At 51.3% G+C, this 20,400-nt stretch overlaps 1 protein-coding gene across 2 annotated transcripts in view; it reads right to left on the reverse strand.

Moving 5' to 3' along the window:
* Positions 1-20,400, reverse strand: part of LOC142312198 (uncharacterized) — a 144,793-nt gene that overhangs the window by 40,578 nt on the left and 83,815 nt on the right. The window contains exons 1-2 of one of the 2 annotated variants that reach the window (XM_075351099.1): positions 11,092-11,137; positions 10,764-10,850 (exon numbers count right to left, since the gene is read on the reverse strand). The exons of the other annotated variant lie outside the window; for it this stretch is intronic. The gene's annotated coding sequence lies outside the window, so the exon portion shown is untranslated. Of the gene's footprint in view, positions 1-10,763; positions 10,851-11,091; positions 11,138-20,400 lie in introns of those variants that run through there. 2 annotated transcript variants of the gene reach the window in all.

Genomic DNA, 20,400 nt, shown 5'->3' on the forward strand with positions numbered 1-20,400 from the left:
TTCATGTGTGGTGCAGTCTGACTCTGCTGAAGCTTTGAAGTGCCATCTCCTAGGGCGGACAAGCCCTGTGATACACTTTCTAACAACATGCAGCACATCACAGAGCTTGTTAGCTGAAGGAAAGGGACTCTAAAACATTGGCAGATCCAGGCAGAGGAGAGTAACGTCTAATCTGGGCAATCTCACTCACTGACAGGTATAACTCCCCTACCAATGATGTGCACTGTTGAGTTCGCCCGATTTCAGTCCCCAGATTGAAAGTAGCCTTGCTGCATTACAAAAGAGGAATATAACAGTGAGACAGACATAAGCTTACAAGGGCAGGGCAGGTAATAGAATTATATCAGGAAAATTATTATTACGAAGAGTTAGGTCATATGAGAGTGGGCTAAATTATTAGTGGAAAACCACCTTAAGCAGTGATGTTTCCAGTATGGGGTCAATTGTGGGGGTTTCTGCTGATCTGGCACCTCAGGGGCATAGCTGATTGCGCCCACAATCTGTTCAAAAAGAGTCTGCATTTTAAAAGCCAAGTAGTGCTCCTTTCCAACTGATCCCTACCGTGTGCTCAAACAGTAGTGTGCAACCACAAATGGGGTACTCCTTTGTGTGAATTAAAACTTTGAGGCCAAAGTAAAATTTTAGAGGAAAACCCCTAAGTTTTTTGTTTTCAATCTTATAAACTCTATGATGTAGTTTGTGAGTTCAAGATCTGACCACAAGAATAGATGAATTCCTTTTGGGGTTTAGATTGCCAAATGGGAGTTTCAACTTTTGTAATACCTCAGAGGCTCTGCAAATGAAATATACATTCCAAAAATTAAAATTGCAATCCTTGCAAATTTTGTCATGTGCCCAAACATTAGGTTTGGCTATACATGAGGTATCACTGTGTTCGGGAGGAATTGCATAACAACTTATGGGGTCCATTGTCTGCTATTGTGCATTGTGAAAATTATAAATTTGAGGCTAAAACAACATTGTAGCAGAAAAAAATGTAATGTTTTCTCTTCCACATTTTAAAAAGTTCTGTGGAGCACCTACGAGTTCAAAATGCTCAACACAGCCCTACATAAAATCCTTGTGTAAGAGATCAGGGTTTGAGCCATGCCCCATGTCAGTTTACACTGCGGAGAAAAGAAGCACAGTGGACAGGAGATTTCTATAAAACCCATCCACTGTGCTTCTACTGTACAACGCAGCATTTGCATGCAGCGATAACACACTGCATCCAAAACACCAACAATTATCGTGGGCAGGGGCACTAAGTGTTCCTAATATAGAGAGATTCTAAAGGCCCCGTTACACGCAACAACATCGCTAATGAGATGTCGTTGGGGTCACGGAATTCTTGACACATATCCGGCCTCGTTAGCAACGTCATTGTGTGTGACTCGTACGAGCGACCGCTAACGATGCAAAATATTTACCAAATCGTTGATTGTTGACACGTCGTCCATTTCCCAAATGTCAATGCTCGTTTAGGACACAGATTGTTCATCATTCCCGAGGCATCACACATCGCTACGTGTGACACCCCAGGAACGACGAACAACACCGTACCTGCGTCCTCCGGCAACGAGGTGGGTGTGGCTTTCATGCGGCCGCTCTCCACCCCTCCGCTTCTATTGGACGCTTGCCATGTGACGTCGCTGTGACGCCGCATGAGCCGCCCCCTTAGAAAAGAGGTTGTTCGCCGGCCACAGCGACGTCGTTAGGAAGGTAAGTTGGTATGACGGGTACTAGTGATATTGTGCGCCACGGGCAGCGATTTGCCCGTGATGCACAAACGACGGGGGCGCGGTGCTTTCACGAGTGACATCGCTAGCGATGTTGCTGCGTGTAAAGATCCCTTAAGGGAATGATAAAAAATGACATAGTAGTTCACAGTAGCCATCAATAAAATGACATGATATGTGGTAAGTATTCATAACACGTGACTAATGCATTACTGACAGGTTTATATGTGGTGTGTGCAGTTATAATTGTGCGAGATGTGCGCAGTAAGTCGTGTGCACAGCGAGATGTGTGACGTGTGCACAGCGAGATGAGTGATGTGTGCATGGTGACGTGTGCGCTACGGGACATGAGATGTGTGCACTGGGAGATGTGGTCGCTGTAAGATGTGTGTTCTGCCAAACGAGTGATATGTAAGCTACAGGACATGTGCGCTGCAAGATCTGCGATGTCTTCATTGTGAGACGTGTGGACTGTGAGATGTATGCGCTAAGATAGGGGCCTCAAACATGCGGCCCCTAAGGCTGCTTCTTGCGGTCCGCAGGCACATAAACCCGGTAACAATCGCTGCCGATGCAAGGGCCGAAGCCGCCAACGCTTTATTTCAGATGAACGTTTTACCGGCACTGCGCAGAGTCAAGCTCTCCGTGCCCCAGCACATTAGTACAGAATGGACACATTACTACAAGATGGGAAAAAGGATCGGCACACTACTACAGGATGTAGACAAGGATGGGCACATTACTATAGGATGGGGACAAGTAAGGGTACATTACAATAGGATGGGGACAAGGATAGGGCACATTACTACAGGATGGGGACAAGGATGGGGCACATTACTACAGGATGGGCGCATTCTACAGGATGGGAAAAAGGATGGGCACACTACTACAGGATGTGGACAAGGATGGGCACATTACTACAGGATGCGAACAAGAATGGGTTCATTACTACAGGATGGGCACATAACTATAGGATGGGGACAAGGATGGATACATTACTACAGGATGGGCACATTAGTATAGGATGATGACAAGGATTGGGCATAATACTACTGAATGGGGACAAGGATGGGGCATGTCACGAACAGCCGGGGGAGTCACTCAGATATCCCGCAGCTGTTCGCTGATTTCACAAACACGACTACTCTCTAGCGCACCCCTTTTCGGCAGACCTCTTTTGGTATTGCAAGACAATGCATAAAATGAGGCTGCTGAGCTAATAATGCCAAATATTGGAGGTCTTACAGCAAGGGTAAATGTATATATCACCGATTCCCGCTAATGGAATATATATATATATATTATATATATATATATATATATATATATATATATATATACACACACACACCACGGTATCCTTAATGATAGCACTGCAATAATTCTATGCAATAATAATTATGCTGCCACTACCCAGACTTTCTACAGGGAGCTGGGAACCCGTTTCAGATAGCATAAGGCCCTTCGGGTTGTGGATTCATAAATATAGAGCATGCGGAAAGAAACTATTAAATTTGATATATTTAATCCAAAATAGAAGACAGTGTTTATAAAAATATACAAGAATTTACAAAAGGGAACAATACACATACAGTATAGACAGTTACATAAAATAAACAGGAAAAAAAATGAAAAATTACTACACCTAGTGACAGATTATGGCTCAGCTATAGGGGGAGAGGCAGCCCCTGGGAACTGGACAATCCTATAATAATAATAATAATAATAATCTTTATTTCTATAGCGCCAACATATTCCGTAGCGCTTTACAATTCAGGAGGATCATATACAAACAAGTAACAGTTATAGAAATACAATATTTAGAGGGGAAAAAAAAATAGTGTATACAAAATACAGTGTATACAAAATACAAAAAAATACAACCCTGCTCGTGAGAGCTTACAATCTACAATGAGATGGGGGGAGAGGCAAGGTTCAAGTGCTTATTTACAATGACAATCCAACCATCTCACGGAAATGGGGCTGGATAATGGTTTCCTGGACCAGTGGGCCCGAGTCCTATGCACAGAATGCATATCCTCTGGCATTGATCCAGTGTGTACTAAGACACTCGCTTTTATCAACCTCTGCCCCACCCCCAGCCCCACCTCTGCTGACATCATGTAAGGGAGGGGTTTTTCCCCTCTTCGAAAATTATGAAAATTATGAAATCCTTCTGGTCCTCATATCTCCGTGTGACGCTCGTCCACGTGGACGATATTACCTTCATTTTTTTATATTATGATTTTAGCAGAAGGTGGACACCACACAAGGTAGATTTGGTATGTTCTGGGTGGCAGATATTAATTTGTGGCTCTTCCGTATGTCCTACGATTAAGCTGAAATATGTGAGATGTGCGTTATGGAATTTCAAGATCAGCGGTATGCTCGCCATATCTGGGGAACATATGTATCTCGCAATATTAATACTTCCCCAATGGAGATAATACGGCTGCTCCAGCCCTTTGTTCAGCAAAGCTATATTCCTGTAGGAAACTTGTACTCTGCCCCTGTGTATACAGATTCCAGACGGAGTGTCTCTGGCTACGCAGGGGGTCTTTGAAGAACTTGGGGAAGGTGTGATAAGCTAATTCAAATGTATCTGTTCCATCTCTGGACAAGGAAATCTTGTCCTGGCTGTTAATTTGGCAGGGCTCTGGAGGGAAAGGGGGGGGGTCACTCCTGAGCCAGAGACCCTGAAAACATATCTGCTTATTATATTTTCATGACAGGGCACATTACTACATGATGGTGACTAGGTTGGTGCACATTACTACAAGGGGAACAGGATGGGGGACATTACTAAAAGATGAGGACCAGGATGGGAACATTACTGGAAGATGTTGGCCAAAATTACTACATTGAGCTAATTGTAAAACAATATTACTTACAAAAAGGGGATAAAATGTAAAAAAAAACCAAAATAAAACATGACTTTTTTACCATCAAAATTAGTTTAGTTTTTTTTTTTAAATATATGCTGTATTTAAACAAAACGAAGTGCACATTTCTTATAATAAACGAGCGAAAAATGTTCTAAAACAGTTCTCCAAAGGTGTAGACAAAAAAAAAATGGTACTAATAAAAATGTCACTTTGTCCTGAAAAGAATGCGGCCCTCCCAAATTATTTTTTTTAAAATGTGCGGCCTGAATACGCAGCCAGGTTTGAACCCCTGCGCTAAGGTGGGCTTTGCACACTACAACATCGCAGGTGGGATGTCGGTGGGGTCAAATTGAAAGTGACGCACATCCGGCATCGCATGCGACATCGCAGTGTGTAAAGTCTCGATGATACGATTAACGAGCACAAAATCGTCGTAATCGTATCATCGGTGCAACGTCGGCGTAATCCATAATTACGCTGACGCGACGGTACGATGTTGTTCCTCGCTCCTGCGGCAGCACACATCGCTGTGTGTGAAGCCGCAGGAGCGAGGAACATCTCCTACCGGCGTCACCGCGGCTTCCGTAGGATATGCGGAAGGAAGGAGGTGGGCAGGATGTTTACATCTTGCTCATCTCCGCCCCTCCGCCGCTATTGGCCGCCTGCCGTGTGATGTCGCTATGACGCCGCACGACCCGCCCCCTTAGGAAGGAGGGGGGTCGCCGGCCAGAGCGACGGTCGCAGGGCAGGTGAGTGCATGTGAAGCTGGCGTAGCGATAATTTTCGCTACGCCAGCTATCACACGATATCGTACCTGCCACGGGGGCGGGGACTATCGCGTGCGACATCGCAGCATCGGCTTGCGATGTCGCAACGTGCAAAGCCCGCCTAAGAGATGTGTGCACTGCGTGATTTGCGTTGTGGGACGTGTGAGCTATGGAACATGTGATCTGTGAAATGTATGTGCTGTTGGATGTGTGCGCTGTGTCTCATGTGACCTGAGTGCTGTCAGACTTGTGCTTATGTGGCATGTGCCCTGTACTTGTCCGACAAGTGCCATGTGCTTTTGCGGCATGTGCTGTGTGCTTGTAAGATGTGAACTGTGTTGTCTAACCTGTGCTTAATGCATGCGTGTAGAGTGTGCTGTGAGGCGTTTGACCTGTGCTACGTGTGTGCTCTTTATGCTTGTGTTCACTGTGCTTTTGTCATGTGTGCATAATACTTGTGTGATAAAAAGATTTTCTATATTCACCTGTATCCAGCGCTGTTTTCTTTGGCTCTGTTCTGACCCCCGCTCATTATATTCATTGATTATTCACTGCACTGAGGACCTGGAAGCCGGAACATCGTGGGGACAGCGTTGGGTATTACATAGCAAAGGACAGCATCAAGGGGACAGGCGAGTATTGAGCATGCAAGCAGTGTGTGTGTGTAGAGACGTCCAGGAGGTCATTGGAGTTCCCAATGAACTCTGATGAACTTGTGAAGTCACTGTGGTGACACCCACTGTAGCGCAGGTGTCACCAGGGTGTCATCAGAGTTCATTGTGAACTCCAACGACCTTCTGGACGTCACTGCTCACACACTGCTTGCTGAATACTCACCTGTCCCCGATGCTGTCCTCGGCGATGCTGTACCCAGCGCTGTCCCCGCGATGCTCCTGCTTCCAGCTCCTCAGTGCAGTGAATAATCAATGAACATAATGAGTAGGGGTCAGAAGCAGGAGGCAGGAGAGCCGAAGAAAACAGCTCTGGATACAGGTGAATATACAAAATCTTTTCCCCTCAAAGACCAGATCAAGTGAGTGGTCACGTAACCGCCTTCTGTATATTGGCAGCCACATGCTGACTAGATTCTCATCTGGTTCTCTCAATAGTACATTGACAGAAGTGGATGATAATACAGTCGGCACATGGCCATCGATTGATCTGGCAGTTGAAGTGATTCCTTACAGCGCACTCAGCTGCACTCCCCACCCACGCTCTAGTGCCAGCTCTCCGCAGCTGCCTCAGGTTGTGGTTAGGCCACAGTGGTGTCGTTATCACAACTGCAGAGCATGCAACCCATCAATGGGCTGCACAGACTCCTGTTAACAGGCCCCCATACAGTACACTTAAAGAGCCCACTCCTGACAATTTCTGAAGGATTGTTCTACAATTTAAAGGGAACCTGACCGGTCTGCGATGCCCTTTGTGGAGAACAAAATCCACTTTGTTCTTATCGTGTCCATCTTGTATTATAACTAATGATGTCGTAGGGCTCAGCTAACACTGATGGGCGGGGGAAGTTTCACATTCCCGTTCACGCCTGTACTGCTCTTATTGGTGCATAGTTGAGAGGGAACTTTTTCTTTGTTTGAGGTACTATATAAACTAGTCCCATGATGTAATAAAGCAGAAACTTTCAGTACACCACAAACTATGTGTGTGCTAAATTGATTTCCCAAGCGCTTGTAAAATAAATCTTACTAATTTGGGGTTCCAGAGGCATAGAAGGAGTGTATTTCGCTCACACCTCTAACACAGTAGCATTAATATCAGTATGACTACATTTCCTGCCTAACCAGCTCTTTTCTGATGTTATTTTCTAAAACCAGTGTTTAAAAAAAAAGCATTTCTATAATAGACTAGTCGGCCCTCTTTCCATGTTATCACGTTCCTGTGGGTGTGATAACATAATTTTCATGAGCCGCCGTTGCCGGAAGCTCCAGGAAATCTAGCACATGTGGGTGGCTTTGTTCACTCACTTTGAGCCTCTTCTGAAGCCGGGTGTACACGTCCCGACCTCAGAGAGGAACACCGTGCAATAGCTGTTCTAAGTCCTCCAAATCCCCATGATTACCTTAATTTTATAGACCATCATCTTGGCTTTCTCATATACAAGTTTGACTTGCAAGTATTTAGCATATGATTGGTTATGCAGATTTTTGTCATGTCACTGCATTGTTACTGTTTTGCACCTTTGACTTTCAGCACTGCCTGAATCCTAATTTTTAGAAACTGACTCTGTTCATGATACAAGATTAATAAATCAAGGCAAATGCCAAAATTATTATTTATAAATATATAAATATTTTATTAAACAATGCGATTTGAAAACACACAGACAGTGCAATAAGTGAACCTTAAAATCAATACACACAAAAAACAGCAGGGCAGCCGTGCGTAAGGTGAGGTGCGCTGCCCTGCACCTCAACACTAAATAAAGGTATACAGGTATAAAGGTATACAGATAACAGAAACGCGTAGACTTGTGCATGTTATTAAAGAAGCATTAATCTCTTCCTGGATCCATTGAGTCCTTGGCGCGGAATTAAGACCCTTCTTCTATCACTCTCTGTTATCAGCCAACTTTGGGACTGCTGCCTGGACCTGGATCTTATATATGCCTGTATAGTGGTTGTGACTGGCACAACCATTATAGGTGAGTGTGTTTTTATTACATATCTTCCTCCCTTTTTGGGGTAAGACCCTATTGCGCTTTTCTTTCCACAGTTTCTCATCTAATAAAGGTATACAGAGCAGAGTCATACCCAAGAAAAAGCATATAGTGGTACATACAAGGCACATAAGTTAAATATGCAGTTTCAATTGGTCATATATAAACCACTATTATACCACCATACACCTTGAAAAGAGACAATATCCCCCAGAAATAGAGGAAAAACCTGCAGATATAATGCAAGGCATAAGCCCTAATAACCAGCCATAGCCAATTTTACCCAGCAACAGGGGAGCGGAGGGTACTGATCCCCACGCGTATCGTCACCAACTAGGATGACTTCATCACCCCTGATGAAGTCATGCTAGTTGGTGACGATACGCGGGATTATAATAAAGTACAATTTTTTTCATAGAAATTGGTGTTTCCCTTCCTTGTCTTAATCCTCCCTTAAGTGTGCTGAGGTGAACCCATCGACTATTATAGGGGTTAAAATACTCCTCATAGGTGGTGCCCTCCCCATCTCCTTGTAACGGACCGTGACTCAATACAAGTCAATGGGTCCACACAATCCCCGGAAGCACTTCCCTGTGACTTCCGTCGGGTGCCCATGCACTCTGTCTCCTGCTCCTGTGCCAGCCTGGTGTCAGCATATGCCCGCACTGCAGCATGCGAGCAACCGCCGGGATGATGAGCGTTGCCGTCAGGAGGTTAGTAAAGTTCATTACCTGCGGTGATGAAGTCCTGCATTCCTGACGCCAGCGCTTCTCACTGACTTCTATGCCCACCGCGTGCTCTCACGGGCGGCCCGAGACTGTGACTATTGGTAACATCACTCGCCACTCGAGACACCTCGTTTTTTAACACGGCCGTCATTGATCTCAGTGAACAGCGCTGACGTCAGGAGTGTGTGGCGCCCTGGACAAGCCAGGGGCCACAGGTAACAACACACACACCCCCCCACCCCCAGCAGTTTCACAGCAGACATCCTCAGTGAAACTTGATTCCTTACCTCGGGCTCAGACTGACACACCAGGTGGGCGGAGTCAGGAGATGGAGACGCCCACCCAGGAGTTAGCTGGCCTGAGGCAGGAAACAAGCCCAGTCCCCAGTCAAGTTCAGGCGGAGGAGGAGAGAAGAGGTCTGCAGAGAGGCAGACGCAGACAGGGGCTTAGGTTGGAGCCTAAGGCCCCCGAGCAGAGAGTCAGGCAGACGGTAGTGGCCGTCTGCAGGGAGCCGGGGAGACAGTTGGTGGAACCGTAGGTAGCCGGGGCTGGGCGGTGGCCCACCGGTACTGAATCGGGGAGCCAGCTGGAAGCCAGAGCGCAGGAGGAGTGTACAGAAGGTGCAGGAAAGGACTTACACCACCAGACTGGGTCAGGGGAAAACACCGCAGCGTCTGTGGGACCCGTCCACCCGTCTGTGTCCTGATTTCTGGCTGAGTGAGTACCACCGTGCCGTGCGGCACAGCGCTGCCCCTGCGACCCTGAACCTCACCAGGCCCCACACCCGGACTGCCATCCTCCCCTACCCCATCACCAGGCCCCGGGACAACCAACCCCCTACCCACGGAGGGGAGAAATAACAACAAAAGCTGCTCCCTGTCACCGCTCCCGGGATCCCCATACAGAGCAGCGGTGGTGTCCACACAATCACCACAACCGTGGGTGGCGTCACGGACAACAATAAATCTCCCTTACCAAATCCCCTTTTACTGTGGAGCCTGGGATCACAGACCGGGTCACGCCACCGTGATACCCACAGAAGTGACCGTGGCCCGGATCTGAGTACCCCTGGTCCCCGGGCGACACAAGTGCAGCGGCTTCCATCACCGCAGGTAATGTACCTAGCTTACCTCCTGAAGTCAGCGCTCGTCATGCCCTGCAGTGACCTGGGCTGACCTCATGATGTTAGTTCAGGTCACAGCACTGCTCTCCCAGTCAGTGGGGAACATTCTGTTCTTCATTGACTGGGAGAGTGAGTATGGATCGTAGTAGAACCCACTTATTGGATTGTCGTCTATTTTTTTTTTATGACTGGCTTAGTGACGTCGGGTATCTGATTGACGCCGTGACATCACAAACCTCTGGGCTTGATGCCAGGTGACATTACACATCTGGTATCAACACCATATATTACTCTGTTTGCCACCGCACCAGGGTATCAGGATGAGCTGGGTAAAGTCCCAGGACTGTCGCATCTAATGGATGCGGCAATTCCAGCCGGCTGCTGGCTGATATTTTTAGGCTAGGAGGGCTCCCAATGACATGGGTCTCCCCAGCCTGAGAATACCAGCCAGCAGCTGTGAAGCTTTATCTTGGCTGGTATCAAAATTGTGACTTTTCGCTTGGGAATCAACCCAATAACACACTGAGCTATTAGGGAATGTGAGAATAGGTTGTAATTTGTAATATATGGGAAAAAAAGATTCAAACACCAGGAGCAAAACAGTAACAATGCAGTGACATGACAAGAATTTGTATAACTAATCATATGCTAAATAGTTGCAAGTTAAATGTGTGTGTGTGAGATAGCCAGGATGATTGTCTATAAAATGATGGTAGTCTCATCTTCAAAACTGTAGTGGATGGAGAGATATGGGGGCTGAAAGTCAAAAGACCAAAACATTGTTACCCTTTTGCTCATCAGTGTTGCTTCTACTTGAAGGCTTGTTCCATAGTGTGTACATGGTCCTCACCTGCTGATCCCAGTGTTTGGCAGCAGCGGTCACATGTGATGTAGCCGTGATGACGCTACCTCTGTTGGCTGCCAATAAAGATGGGACCTGGAGAGGCAATTATTGGCCTTTGTTAGTTTTCATATGTCTGCAAGTTTATAAACAAGTAAAAATGAACAAGCAGTGGAATGGGGCTGTGCGGAGGAAACATGGCACAACTCGCAGAGCCTCGCAGTGTGCTATTCCCCCGTATCACAGGAAAAGGAGCAAAACACTTAACATTCCTAAATAGCCTCAGAGCTGAAGGGGTTAATGCCGCCTGTCCCAGTAATGGGGAATCTCCACATACCTCCACCTGCAGGATAGATGCTAGACTGTATGGGCTCCTTCCAGGTATGACGTCATTACAGTCACGTGATAAGGGCGTGTTCGAAATGCAGCCAGACGATGATTACAGTGGACGGCAAGAAACATCACCACGCCCACCAACCAAGCCGGTCACGCCCACTAACTTGGAAGGAGCCCGTATGTTGAGCCTAGAATGTATAGGCTCATTCCAGGTTAGAGGGCGTGGCCGGCTTGGTTGGTGGGCGTGGCGATGTTACCTCCTTTCCACTATAATGATCATGCAGGCTCCGCCCTCCCCATCTGGAGCTCTTAACCCTTCCCGCTTCTATTATAAACAGCTCCAGGACCACGTGGCCTTACAAAAAGAATGTTTATTCTGTCTGGAAAACATCCTGCTGCATTTTGAACACGCGACAAATTATGTTATAACTAAGGAGCCCATAGAGTCTAGCATCTACCCTAGATATATGGCTGCTCTGTGCTTACAGGACCTGTGATGATGTCACATGGAGGGGAGGAGTCAGGGGTCACATGATCAGCTCCTCAGTGTATGCAGGACTCTGCTGTGCTGGGTGTCATGGTGCTGGGTGAGGGGAAGGTTATGTGTGGGGTCAGGAGGGGTTTACAGTGTGGATGTAGCAGAGCCGCGTGTGTACGATGTGTACGGAGCGGAGCCGTGTGTGTACGAGGTGTACGGAGTGGAGCCGTGTGTATGTACGAGGTGTACGGAGCGGAGCCGTGTGTGTACGAGGTGTACGGAGCGGAGCCGTGTGTGTACGAGGTGTACGGAGCGGAGCCGTGTGTGTACGAGGTGTACGGTGCGTAGCCGTGTGTGTACGAGGTGTACGGAGCGGAGCCGTGTGTACGAGGTGTACGGAGCGGAGCCATGTGTGTACGAGGTGTACGGTGCGTAGCCGTGTGTGTACGAGGTGTACGGAGCGGAGCCGTGTGTATGTACGAGGTGTACGGAGCAGAGCCGTGTGTATGTACGAGGTGTACGGAGCAGAGCCGTGTGTGTACGAGGTGTACGGAGCGGAGCCGTGTGTGTACGAGGTGTACGGAGCGGAGCCGTGTGTGTACGAGGTGTACGGTGCGTAGCCGTGTGTGTACGAGGTGTACGGAGCGGAGCCGTGTGTACGAGGTGTACGGAGCGGAGCCATGTGTGTACGAGGTGTACGGAGCGGAGCCATGTGTGTACGAGGTGTACGGTGCGTAGCCGTGTGTGTACGAGGTGTACGGAGCGGAGCCGTGTGTATGTACGAGGTGTACGGAGCGGAGCCGTGTGTGTACGGAGGGTAGCCGTGTGTGCACGAGGTGTACGGAGCGGAGCCGTGTGTGCACGAGGTGTACGGAGCGGAGCCGTGTGTGTACGAGGTGTACGGAGCAGAGCCGTGTGTGTAGCAGCAAGGTGTTATAACCCTCCACCGATAGGGGATGCCCCGGGACTTGGTGAGGGGTGCCGTGGGATGCAAGTGTCACACTCGTACTCACTCAGTTCATAAGCAGACAGAGATAACCAGGTAAACCAATTCTCTGGACACCGCTGCCGCTGAGGGGAGCTCGTCCGGGTCCCGTCCCCTATAGTGCTGCCTGGTGATCCGTGACCTGCCTCCTAGCACTTAGTTTAGACTTCAACTTGATGGCCCGGTAGCGTGGAACTAGCCGGGCTCCGCTCCCTACTATGGCTAAGTGTGGGAGCTTGCTCTCAGGGCTCACGCTTGGGATTTTCTGGACCGTTTTTGTTGGAAACTCCTATCCCCCTCGTTGCGCTAATGCCCCGATTCTGGAGCGGGTGGGAATGGATCGTAAAGGCTCCATTCTCAGGTGAATTTTCGGGTTGCCTGAAGCTACTCCCTGACCTAGGGTCCATGTACCCCATCGCGCCTTCGGTCCCGGACCAGTGACAGGGCTAGGCTGCCGGCCATCCTCCTCGACAGGTCCGAGCACCTCGCCACAATCCCCTGCGACCGGGGGTCTGACTCCTCTAGGCCCAGACCACCGTCTGCAACCTAGGCAGTTACTTCGGGAGTCAACACTCCAGACTTCCTCTGAGCTCTTCTCAGCTCGAGGGCTACTTGCAACTCCTTCTCCACTCACAGACAGACTACAACTCCTCACTACACACCTCCCCTCCCTGACCCCCCCAGGTGGGGGACTCTATTCCACTCAAGCCGTCCACTGGTGTGTCTGGTGGGTGTGACGCAGGGTGTCTCTAGGGTTTTGATTTGCTGTTGGAGGCAACACCACTAGACGTAGGGACCCAGAACCAAGAGGGAGGCGGAATAGTGCACGGAAGGGCAGCTTTTGCAGTACCCTGTGACGACCTGATAGTCCAGGAGCGTCACATTCCCCCTTGGTTAAACATAGCTCATCCCCGAGCTACAGGAGATCCAGAGATTTATTTGCATAACTGTAAGAAAAAGGAAACATTTTTATTTACACGATTTTCATCCCACATTAGGGAGGCACATTATTTAAACACTACTTAAACGTTACTAAACAGTTAGAGGTAATCATTCCAACTATGGAACGCTACTGGTTATGTTAGTAGCGGAGGCTCAACCTACTCTGTTGCAGCCTCTTCCTGCGACAGTCCAGTCCCAACGTCCCGGATCCCATCAACCCGCCACCCAAACAACCTGACCCGCTGCACTCCTATTCGTGGGTCCGTGACCAGGTTAAAGTCCCGGGTGTTGTAAAGACGACTCTGGTAACAGTCCTGAGCAACCTGGTAGCTGTTGCCCTTTTGCGCCGACCCCCACCAGGGCCTTCTGGTGCCGTCTTCCAGCACTGCACCGTCCAAGGCTCTGATGGTCTTTTTCCTATAACAAAGGGTGGAAAAAGGTTCAACAAGGAGGGCGCAGTCTACTTCTAGCATAACTTTACTATCACATTCCATCAGGGACCCAGCAACCGATCCCCGACAGCTTCCTCCATTTGGAACTCTGGAGAACGTTCAACAAAGGCGACAGTTCACACCAAACTTTTAAACTTACAGGTTCCGTCCCTTTAACGTCGGGCACCTCCTGGGCACACACTTGAAAAATGCCCTGGCAAGCCACAGCGTTGGCATATGGGCACCACCACATCAATGGTCTCAGCTGGATTCTCTTCATCCGAAGTGGACTCCTCTTCCTCCTCCATTATCTCTAGCTCGTGTATTGCACGCGATGACAGGGACATCCGATAGCCATTTCCTCCAAAACGAGGTACCCATGCAGCTTCTGGGGTGCTGGAACCTGAATCACCTTCCTCCATCTCCTCCGGTTCCGATTCCACTGTAACCGGGATGATGTTATCAGGAGCCACGATCTCGTCTTCTTCAGCGGGGTTTGAGGAGCCCGCTGCTGGTGTTGTGGGCAGCGTCTTGGAGTCAGCTATGGCCGGGAGCGGAGGTGGCAGAGCAATGGCGGCGCCCGGGGGCAGACCAGACTCCGCGACTGCATTGGCCGGGTCAACCAAAGCTGGGTTTCTGCTTACCTGTCCCGCACACATGGCCTCTTTCTCTTGGGCCCGCACCACTGCAGCCACCCTCCGCATCTCGATCCAGGCAGCTGTACGGGGAGCAGCATCCTCGGCTAAGCAGTCAGGCTTTCCCGACATCTTGCCTCTGCAGTGTCCAGGAACGTTATGGCAGAGTACTGGTGTCCCTGCTTCTCTTCCGCTGTTACATGCCGTCACGCCCCCTCGGTTTTCACCCACCACTCACTTCTCTGCTGTGGCCCTCTGGGAACTTCCGGTTCCGGGCTGACTCTCCGGAAGAGTTGGGCTTCGGCTTTGCGCGTTTTTGGTCGAGAAGACGGCGTTTTGGTGCCAAATTATGGCGGAAATGGCGGGAAACGGGACTCTTGACTTGCGGTTGGGATTTTCAAGGCACACGTCACCTAGGTAAGTGGCTCGTATCCTTTTCGTGACGCCAAGTTTTTCAAGGTGTACCGCCCCCGTGGAAGCAGCCGAGCTGCTCGGATCCGGGTTCACTGTGGCTCGAGGGTCTTCGGACCCGGGGGGTCATGCGGCCACTTGAATGAAAAGGGGGGTATTTACAAGGGAATTATAGTTCGTGACACCACCCGTGGTGTGTGGTAATTGGGAGTACCACCGCTGCCGTTGGGAGTACCCGTGGATGATGGAGCGGTGGCAGCAAGGTGTTATAACTCTCCATGGGTAGGGGATGCCCCGGGACTCGGTGAAGGGGGTGCCATGGGGATGCAGGGGTCGCTCTCGTACTCACTCAGTTCAAAGGCAGACACTGACAACGGGGTAAACCAAGTCTCTGGGTACCGCTGCCACTCAGGGGAGCTCGTCCGGGTCCCGTCCCCAAGTGGTACTGCTTGGTGATCCGTGACCTGCCTCCTGGAGCTTAGTTTAAACTTCAACTTGATAGCCTGGTAGCGTGGCACTAGCCGGGCCCCGCTCCCTACTATGGCTAAGTATGGGAGCTTGTTCTCAGGGCTCACGCTTGGGATTTTCTGAACCGCTTTGGTTGGAAAGTCCTATCCCCCTCGTTGCGCTAATGCCCCGATTCTGGAGCGGGTGGGAATGGATCGTAAAGGCTCCATTCTCAGGTGAATTTTCGGGTTGCCTGAAGCTACTCCGACTCCGACCAGACTCCGCGACTGCATTGGCCGGGTCAACCAAAGCTGGGTTTCTGCTTACCTGTCCCGCACACATGGCCTCTTTCTCTTGGGCCCGCACCACTGCAGCCACCCTCCGCATCTCGATCCAGGCAGCTGTACGGGGAGCAGCATCCTCGGCTAAGCAGTCAGGCTTTCCCGACATCTTGCCTCTGCAGTGTCCAGGAACGTTATGGCAGAGTACTGGTGTCCCTGCTTCTCTTCCGCTGTTACATGCCGTCACGCCCCCTCGGTTTTCACCCACCACTCACTTCTCTGCTGTGGCCCTCTGGGAACTTCCGGTTCCGGGCTGACTCTCCGGAAGAGTTGGGCTTCGGCTTTGCGCGTTTTTGGTCGAGAAGACGGCGTTTTGGTGCCAAATTATGGCGGAAATGGCGGGAAACGGGACTCTTGACTTGCGGTTGGGATTTTCAAGGCACACGTCACCTAGGTAAGTGGCTCGTATCCTTTTCGTGACGCCAAGTTTTTCAAGGTGTACCGCCCCCGTGGAAGCAGCCGAGCTGCTCGGATCCGGGTTCACTGTGGCTCGAGGGTCTTCGGACCCGGGGGGTCATGCGGCCACTTGAATGAAAAGGGGGGTATTTACAAGGGAATTATAGTTCGTGACACCACCCGTGGTGTGTGGTAATTGGGAGTACCACCGCTGCCGTTGGGAGTACCCGTGGATGATGGAGCGGTGGCAGCAAGGTGTTATAACTCTCCATGGGTAGGGGATGCCCCGGGACTCGGTGAAGGGGGTGCCATGGGGATGCAGGGGTCGCTCTCGTACTCACTCAGTTCAAAGGCAGACACTGACAACGGGGTAAACCAAGTCTCTGGGTACCGCTGCCACTCAGGGGAGCTCGTCCGGGTCCCGTCCCCAAGTGGTACTGCTTGGTGATCCGTGACCTGCCTCCTGGAGCTTAGTTTAAACTTCAACTTGATAGCCTGGTAGCGTGGCACTAGCCGGGCCCCGCTCCCTACTATGGCTAAGTATGGGAGCTTGTTCTCAGGGCTCACGCTTGGGATTTTCTGGACCGCTTTGGTTGGAAAGTCCTATCCCCCTTGTTGCACAAATGACCCGATTCTGAAGCGGGTCGGATCCGTAAAAAGCCAGATGCAACGCAAGGTCGTCAGGCACAATCCGGCGACAATACAAATCAATGGGGATAAAACGGATGCAGTACCGGATCCGTTTTAACCGTTTTTTTCCGGATTGTGCCTGATGGGAAAAACCTGATGTGTGAAAGTAGCCTTAGGCGGCTATGGAGGAGGGAGAGAAATAGCACAATCCGGGAAAAAACGGTTAAAACGGATCCGGTACCGCATCCGTTTTATCCCCATTGATTTGTATTGTCGCCGGATTGTGCCTGATCACCTTGCGTTGCATCCGGCTTTTTCCGGATGCGGCTTAATTACTGAATGCGGTGGCCGCATGGAACGTTTCATGCAACGTTTTTTGTTTCTGTGCGGCATGGTGCATAATTAAAGTCTATGCACGCCAAATCCGGTGGCATGCATCAAATGCCGGAAGCATATACCGGATTCGGTTTTTACTTCTGAGCATGCCCAGAAGTGATTCTCTGAGAAAATCGGTGCGAGTGGAGTGCGATAAAACATCGCATTCCACTCGCACCAATTCTAGTCTGTGTGTCTGCACACATGAGCGATTATTTTCTCAGTCCTAATCGGACCGAGAAAACAATCGCAGCATGATGCGACTGTAATGCGAGACTTTTTCTCTCGCACCCATTCAAGTGAATGGGGCGAGAGAAAAATCGCACTGCACTCGCGGTACACCGGTGTACCGTGCGTGCAGAGCGAGAATCACAATAACCGACTACGGAGGAGAGAGGGAGAGAAATCCCACCTTCCCCTCCTCCGTGCCGGCCCGCCCCTCCACAGCACTGACCCGCCCCTCCTGAGAGCCGGGCCGCCCCCCCACAGCTGAGGTCCGCTCGCACGGTCGAACCTCAGATGCAGGCACACTAGCATGACACTCGGCTCCTGCTGTGCTGCCAGCGCGAGCCGAGTGTGATGCGAGCATCGCAGTAGTGCCCTGTGTGGCCCCAGCCTCTCTCTCTCTCACACTCACTGACTCACTCACTCATTGACTCATTCACTCACTCACCGATCACCGGCGCGGCGCTGCACGGCTGTCACACTGCTGGCGGCTTCTCCTGATTTGAAAAAGCCGGCCGCCCATTATTCAATCTCGTATTTCCTGCTTTCCCCGCCCACCGGCGCCTATGATTGGTTGCAGTCAGACACGCCCCACGCTGAGTGACAGCTGTCTCACTGCAACCAATCACAGCCGCCGGTGGGCGGGTCTATATCTTGCAGTAAAATAAATAAATAAATAATTAAAGAAAAACGACGTGCGGTCCCCCCCAATTTTGATACCAGCCAGGGTAAAGCCATACGGCTGAAGGCTGGTATTCTCAGGATGGGGAGCTCCACGTTATGGGGAGCCCCCCAAACTAACAATATCAGCCAGCAGCCGCCCGGAATTGCCGCATGCATTAGATGCGACAGTCTCGGGACTCTACCCGGCTCATCCCGAATTGCCCTGGGGCGGTGGCAATCGGGGTAATAAGGGGTTAATCATGGCAGGCGTCTATGAGACACCCCCAATGATTAACCTGTAAGTGAAAGTAAATAAACACATACACCCAAAGAAATACTTTATTTGGAATAAAAGACAAAAAAAACCCTCTTTCACCATTTTATTAAAATCCCCAAATACCCCTCCAGGTCCGACGTAATCCACGAGGTCCCGCGACGATTTCAGCTCTGCTACATGAAGCTGACAGGAGCGGCCGTAGAACACCGCCGCTCTCTATCAGCTCCACGCAGCAACTGAGGGAGTCGTGCTGTCAGCGGGGACATCACTGAGGTAGTGTCGGGGTGTGCGGTGAGGATGGTGTGTGCAGGGACGATGCGTGCGGGAGTGCCGGGGTGTGTGCGGTGATGGTGCGTGCGGGAGTGCCGGGATGTGTGCGGTGATGGTGCGTGCGAGAGTGCCGGGGTGTGTGCGGTGATGATGCGTGCGGGAATGCCGGGATGTGTGCAGGGATGATGCGTACGGGAGTGCCGGGATGTGTGCGGTGATGATGCGTGCGGGAATGCCGGGATGTGTGCAGGGATGATGCGTACGGGAGTGCCGGGATGTGTGCGGTGATGATGCGTGCGGAGTGCCAGGATGTGTGCTGTGATGATGGGTGTAGGAGTGCCGGGGTGTGCGCGGTGATAATGCGTGCGGGAGTGCCGGGGTGTGTGCGGTCATGGTGCGTGCGGGAGTGCCGGGATGTGTGCGGTGATGATGGGTGCGGAAGTGCCGGGGTGTGTGCGGTGATGATGCGTGCGGGAGTGCCGGGGTGTGTGCAGTGATGGTGCGTGCGGGAGTGCCGGTGTATGTGCGGTGATGATGCGTGCGGGAGTGTCGGGGTGTGTGCGGGAGTGCCGGGATGGTGCGTGCGGGAGTGTCGGGGTGTGTGCAGTGATGGTGCGTGCGGGAGTGCCGGTGTATGTGCGGTGATGATGCATGCGGGAGTGTCGGAGTGTGTGCGGTGATGATGAGTGCGGGAGTGTCGGAGTGTGTGCGGTGATGATGAGTGCGGGAGTGCCGGGATGTGTGCGGTGATGATGCGTGCGTGAGTGCCAGGGTGTGTGCGGTGATGATGGGTGCTGAAGTGCCGGGATGTGTGCGGTGATGATGCGTGCGGGAGTGTCTGGGTGTGTGCGGGAGTGCCGGGATGGTGCGTGCGGGAGTGCCCGGGTGTGTGCAGTGATGGTGCGTGCGGGAGTGCCGGGGTGTGTGCAGTGATGGTGCGTGCGGGAGTGCCGGTATATGTGCAATGATGGTGCGTGCGGGAGTGCCGAGGTGTGTGCGGTGATGATGCGTGTGGGAGTGTCCGGGTGTGTGCGGTGATGGTGCGTGCGGGAGTGCCGGGATGTGTGCGGTGATGATGCGTGCGGGAGTGCCAGGGTGTGTGCAGTGATGATGCGTGCGGGAGTGCCGGGGTGTGTGCAGTGATGGTGCGTGCGGGAGTGCCGGTATATGTGCGGTGATGATGCGTGCGGGAGTGCAGTGATGGTGCGTGCGGGAGTGCCGGTATATGTGCGGTGATGATGCATGCGGGAGTGTCGGGGTGTGTGTGGGGATGATGCATGCGGGAGTGTCCGGGTGTCTGTGGTGATGGTGCGTGCGGAAGTGCCGGGATGTGTGCGGTGATGATGAGTGTTGGGATGTGTGCGGTGATGGTGTGTGCAGGGATGATGCGTGCGGGAGTGCCGGGGTGTGTGCGGTGATGGTGCGTGCGGGAGTGCCGGGATGTGTGGGGGGATGTGTGCGGTGATGGTGCGTGCGGGAGTGTCGGGATGTGTGCGGTGATGGTGTGTGCAGGGATGATGCGTGCGGGAGTGCCGGGGTGTGTGCGGTGATGGTGTGTGCGGGAGTGTCGGGGTGTGTGCGGGGATGATGCATGCAGGAGTGCCGGGGTGTGCAAGAGTGCCGGGATGTGTGCGGTGATGGTGCGTGCAGGAGTGTCGGGGTGTGTGCGGTGATGGTGCGTGCGGGAGTGCCGGTGTATGTGCGGTGATGATGCATGCGGGAGTGCCAGGGTGTGTGCGGTGATGGGTGCGGAAGTGCCGGGATGTGTGCGGTAATTATGCGTGCGGGAGTGCCGGGGTGTGTG

Source organism: Anomaloglossus baeobatrachus, chromosome 5 (assembly GCF_048569485.1).
Source record: "Anomaloglossus baeobatrachus isolate aAnoBae1 chromosome 5, aAnoBae1.hap1, whole genome shotgun sequence".
NCBI classification, from domain to species: Eukaryota; Metazoa; Chordata; class Amphibia; order Anura; family Aromobatidae; genus Anomaloglossus; species Anomaloglossus baeobatrachus.